Consider the following 6,489-nt stretch of genomic DNA (forward strand, 5'->3'; position numbering starts at 1 on the left):
ATTATTCTCGCAATAAATCGTTATTGTTCCGTTGATATTTATCTTCTGACTTACTGTCGAAATTCTTGGAAGATCTATAACGAATGATTCCGGTAATACGGAATAACACGGTTCTGTGGGATAGACATTCGCAAAATCAAAATATAAAGGAAGTTCGCGACCGGGTGTATTTTTCCGAAGATACCAGTTAGATACCTTGTGATATATTAAAGTATATAGGTATTTTTTGCTGGTTTATTAAGTAGCGGACCAGCGGTGTAATTCAAAACTTTTTAGTTGCATGTCTAGTCATTGATTTCGTAACAATATTTGTCCATTGCGAGTCTCGTATTCTTCCGAATAAGAATTACACGAATGGTTGTGTGTAGTATAAAAGATAGTACTATTTAAATTAGATTTCAGCAGTAAAGAATAGAAAATTTGCTGACTAAATATGCCAGTTAAAACATAATCAAGCTGTTGCTTTCACTAATGACATTTCTAACCCGGTATTTTTTCCGTTAACTAGTTGTTTCCAACAATTGTAGCAGAAAATTAAACCTCTCTATCGTGCATCAATCTTAATGGGTATCAGCCAGCTAGGAAATGGGATTTCTTCATTCGTAATAGAAAAGATGCCCCCTACGTCAACGAAAATTTATAAAACATCACATTTTGATAACGAGGTCATTAAATAGCCACATTATTGCATTAGACAGAAAAATCAAATTTAGTCACACCATTGAATGGACAAATCCACTGGGGTTCTATCTCCTGATGAATTGAAGTGTTCATTTAGTCAACTAATGATTATTTTCATGCGAAGATTAAGATTTTGTATAAGGTTGTATGATTCATTTAAAAAATGTTGCGTGATTTGTCATTAATGGATGCAACAGGACACACTACAACAAATGGAAATAAAATAATGGGAATATGATTTGTATTTTGAATTCTCTTCCCATCTACAGCAATGTAGTACGAATAAAATGATACTAGAAGATGCCAGCGAAATCGCGGTACAATTGGGCAAATGTTAAAACAAGAGACACAGTAATAAGGTGGACACTGTAAGGATTTGGACACGGTTAATGCATTTAATTCTATTTCTTTAAAGAGTTGAATATGAGGAACATAATGCAAACTAACCCGTTCATCTCGGTTATGATGATAAAAATATTAAATACACTTAAGAAAGTCGTCGGGTGCTTGTGTTTACACATCAAAAGGTGATCATGCACTTCGACACGCTCAGAGCCCATTACATTTTTGGACAGTTCTGCTCCTAAGTAAAAAGGGTGGATGTAGTTCAATTCAGCAAAATGCTGCACTTACACTATACGTACATGATCTTTATACGCCTAATTGTCCTATTTTCTATCCTATCTTCTTACTTCCAATTGGATTTCGCAGGCAGTACATCGACTGATCATGTGCGAACGCGTATAAGACACGGATCAATAACAGTCTCCGATTTTGGAAAAAAAAAATGTTGCTGGGTTGATATTTTTTCACGTATAACACATATGTCTCAACAAGAATATTTTTGACTTTGCCTGTCATCCGAAAATGTAAGACATTCCTTGTAACAGTCTAAAAGAATTAGTAAAAAATAAAATTCAGAATGACAAGCAGAAAAATTGATAAACTATACACTTAATCGCTATTTATTCCATTCCCGATAAGTTCTAAAAGTTTTTCCTCCCTCAGCTCACTACTGATGACCTCTATTATCGGCGGCCTGACCCAAACAGGAAGTTGTATAAATTACGGTTTTTCCGGATTGGACTAAATAGCAATAAAGTGTATTGCGTGTATATCTTACATTTAACCGACAATAATTATCAAAGGTACCAGGATTATAATTTAGTACGCCAGACGCGCGTTTCGTCTACACAAGACTCATCAGTGACGCTCATATCAAAATATTTATAAAGCCAAACAATTACAAAGTTGAAGAGCATTGAGGATCAAAAATTCCAAAAGGTTGTGCCAAATACGGCTTAACTGACAATTTATGACCTTGATATATATCACTTAAAATCAAGTTCGGGTCTTGGCACCTTATCAGCTTAAAAGAACATGTTTTACATGAAGGCCTTTAATTTCCTAGACCATTTTTCTCTATTTGTTATCTTTTGTGTCCATTATTCTCTAGTCTTTATGTTTTAATACCCTATTATTCTCTGGTCTTTATGTTTGAATACCCCATTATTCTCTTGTAATTCTTTCAGTTTTAACCCTTTATTCTGAATTTTTGTACCATTTTTCCCTTCTATGTAAACACCATCCAAGCCCTCTTGCATAGTGTTGTGTTGTCTATATGCATGCTTACAAAAAAGAAGCAAAAGTGCAATCAAAAACAATAATATGATACAAACACATGGTCTAAAGACATGATAATTGAACTGTTTTTGGATCGAGCGCAACTGATGAGTCTTGTAAAGACAAAACGAGTATATGAATGTACTAATTGTGAGCCCAGTGTTTACTATCAATGTATGTAGTGTGAAAAATTAAGTATGGGACGTAATATATTCGGCTGCACAAAAGAAAACTACATGCATTTAGTTGAAATTGCAATTAAAACCAGTTTGACATATCTCACTGGAATTTATTCTAAGCAAATTGGTGTAAATCATTTAAGATTTCAATCGTAGTTCATGTATTATTTATTAATTAAACGGAAATTATTGCAAGTTGTTTCAATTCTATCTTTCAATTACTATACCGTTTTTCCAATTTAATATCAAAAGAAGCAATACTTGTCAAATTTTCACTTATAATTGCCTCAATTATTCACAAGCTTGGTGGAATTACACTCTATAGTGAATGCAATGAACAAAATATTTCCCGATATTGACAACGTGAAATCGATTCGCGGTAAAAATGATGTATTGAATGGATACAAATGAACAGGTTATGATTAGAAATTAATAATAAGTGACAGATATATCGTTAGCATAAAAATTGTAGATTAAAGTTTATTGACCACAACAATATTGATATAGTATAAAAGTGTGTCAATATATTCCAAATTGGAGATCTTCCTTCCTTTTTTAAAAAAACATTTCTATTTTAATATCTACAATATTCTATATATTTTACAACAGAACTAAAAACATTTAAATGGCAACACTCAATTATTCTATAATCTTTTTCAGTTAATATGTTTTCGGTCTTTTTAAATGACGTTAACTTAAGGTCCCCTATTACACAATAGACTGTCTATTGACATCTATTCCCGAGAAAAGCACTGGATGTTAATCAAAACACTTCGTGTAGCAATGTTTCCGGCATTTCCAGCTCCGATCCACATAATACTCTACGCTGAGAATGAAATCTTGCCCTCTGTGCATTCAGGAACCATTACAACAACTTTCTTATTAACGTCCATGGTTAGTTGCAAGGCAATGATCCTGCTCTATCCTACGTACCATGTGAGGCCAGTGATAGTCCAAATCAATCTAGAAAAACGTTTATAAGACATTGTGGCTACGCTTCGTCTTGGCTTGGACAAGGGGTCTCGTACCTGATCATATAAAACCCAATTTCCAACATTTAATCAGTTTCAACCTATATTCTTTTCCTGATCTAAGTATACTTGAAATATTTGTTACTGAACGTTGAGCAAACCACATTCATATTTTAAGCGGGTCGTTTTATTTTCGTAGTTCTGTTACGAATTTCTTCTTCTTTAAATGGTGCAGACATTTTAAATTATGTGTAGTGATAGTTTCTCATTGTAATTTAGTTTTTTTTTCTCTGTGCAACATATGTAAATTTCATTAGTTTTTCAAAATGCATTTATTATGTATACATCCGTGTTTAACGCCTCGGGCACCGTAATGCATAACACCTAGGTAAACACAATAATAATTATGTCTGTTTTAAGCGGATGTAGCCTTAACAATAATAGTTAAAAGTGCACCTCGATAAAAACATAAACTATTATGACCTAAAGTGGAGTAATAAGCTAAATTTTGAAGAAAAAACAAAAGGGGTACCGAATACACGATACTCTCAGTTTATAGCGTGTAAAATCTTGTGGTGTTATGGCTTTATTCAATACAAGACATATTTGGATGGTTGTGTTGTGTAGTTTGATCCTGGTTCTTGTGTATTACATAATCTCACCATTTATACGCAGTTATGGGGTCAAAGACGTTGTTGTTCATAGAGGAACTGGTACCTATGTCTTGGATCACCCTGATGGTATGGTAAATGGTACTATAGCTTGGTCACAACATGGACAAGATAGATATATAGACAAGTTTCTACACGGTAAAAGAAATGGATTTTTCGTGGAAATCGGTGGTTATGATGGGGAAGATTATTCAAATACACTATTTCTTGAAAAGGAACGGGGCTGGACAGGCTTACTAGTGGAAGCTAATCCATACATGTATCAAATAATGTTGAAGAAAGATAGGAGATGTTATATGGCCAACGCTTGTATAAGCAACTCTGAGCCGTATATGACCCTTATTGTAGCTGGTGCTCTCACGAGTGTACAGGAAACACTAACAGACGACCAACGCAGACGTTTGAAAAACGTGAAAAAATACGGTAAGGCAGACCATTGGTCTCATGCTGGTGAAAAGATTACGGTGCAATGTTATTCTCTTCTTTCACTTTTGAAAGAAATAGGTCAACGTCGTGTCGATTATTTTTCGCTTGACGTAGAGGGCGCTGAAATGATGATTTTGGAATCTATTGATTGGAAGGAATTAGATATAGATGTTCTGACGATAGAAACACAAGATCGTCGAGACCAAATTCTAAAATTTATGAAAAAAGTTGGATACAAATGGATTAGAAAACTTAACAGAGATGACATATTTAAAAAAAGATAACAATAACAATAAATTATTAGATTAAATGTGTTAATTGTTTACAAATAAATATGCCCTTAGAGATAAAAATTCCAATTGGAAGATTACCGAAGTAAAATCAAGTTACTATTTCAAATGAGTTTTATGATGTCCATGGGAGTGAAACCTAAAGGTTAACTTTACAAAAAAAAAAATATCGTTGTAGATAACAGTCTAAATTTTTAAAATTTGTGGGACAATATAGATACAAAAACCTTTATAAATTCTAGAAAATTTCGATTCCATATATTTAATGCTTTGTTCTAACCAGATAAGAAGTGCATTTGTTTTACAATTAAATCTTAGATATCAAGAATTTGTTGTCCTTAACAAATTGTATATCTTGATCTATAACCAAATCAATTTCTTGATTTCTAAACATGCTTTCTGAACAATAGGCTAAATTTTTATTATCCCTGTATAACCAATTGTTATCTGATGATGTACCGTCTGTTGTGACCTTTTTCCAGCCGTCCGTCGTCAACATTTCGGACAATAACTCATAAACAATTTCACCAATCTTCACTTAATTTCGGGAATTTGTTTATATCTAGGCCTAAAGCTACCTTTTAATTTTTTATAAATTTTAAAATTTAGATTTTAAATGTCCGACTTATGGGATTTTATTCAAAAAATGGGTCATTTTCCATTTTTCTGACTTACTCAAAAATGCGTTTGAATAATATTCATGAAACTAGGGTAAATTGTTAATAAATATGTACATTATTTTAAAAATGTCTGCTTTCACGGTTTCGGAGTATTTGTAATTAATTATAGAAAAGGGGGAGTTTCAAGTTTTCGGACAATAACTGAAAAACGCTTTGTTTAGCCTATATCTATTAAAATAAGCATCCATTTATATATTTTATATGACTTTGTAGAGTTATTGAACTTTCGAGCTAAAATGGCATCGGGCGTATCATGCGCAATGGCGCAGCTATTGATTCATATTTTGATGGATTTTTTATTCGTTATGAAGGAACCATCATGGACAATTAAAAGGTGTTCTTCAACTTATCTTTTTCTTGATATAGTTATTATAATGTATAAAATATATTTATATGACTACACTCTGCATGGTTTGAGTCGGATTTTTATCATTTCCCAGATTGCACTTTTAAACATCTCAAATGCGGTTCATCTCTTTCTTTATTCCTTTCAAAGTAGGACATGGTAATTGATCAGATTCTTTATTAACGATACCAATAACTATTAAATTGGATTTAAATTACCACTTTCATATTAAATTATTCGAAGAGAAAGATTGTACGTTTTGAATAAACGATTTGAATCTTATTGTTTTCTAGAAATTGAATTAAGTTGAAGTTGGTATAAAATAAACCTCGTGGTTTACTTTTGTTTGATCTAGAATCAAATGTTTGATAAATATCCAAAATTCAATACATTAAAAATGCTCTCTCTAAATAGTTTTCTTGTTTATATTAGGAAATTAGGATTCTTTATGATTGATTGCCTGAACTATTTCCGTTTCATCGTTTAATATAAAATCATTTCCTTTCTGTTTGCATTTTTCTCATCTTGTAATTGGGGATTAGTGAAATCAAACATTTTAGATCGTTAATTGCGGTATCTAAAAACCACAAACTATCTTATTTAGTTCCTGGAAAGACGCATG

The sequence above is a fragment of the Mytilus galloprovincialis genome, chromosome 5, assembly GCF_965363235.1.
Source record: "Mytilus galloprovincialis chromosome 5, xbMytGall1.hap1.1, whole genome shotgun sequence".
NCBI lineage: Eukaryota > Metazoa > Mollusca > Bivalvia > Mytilida > Mytilidae > Mytilus > Mytilus galloprovincialis.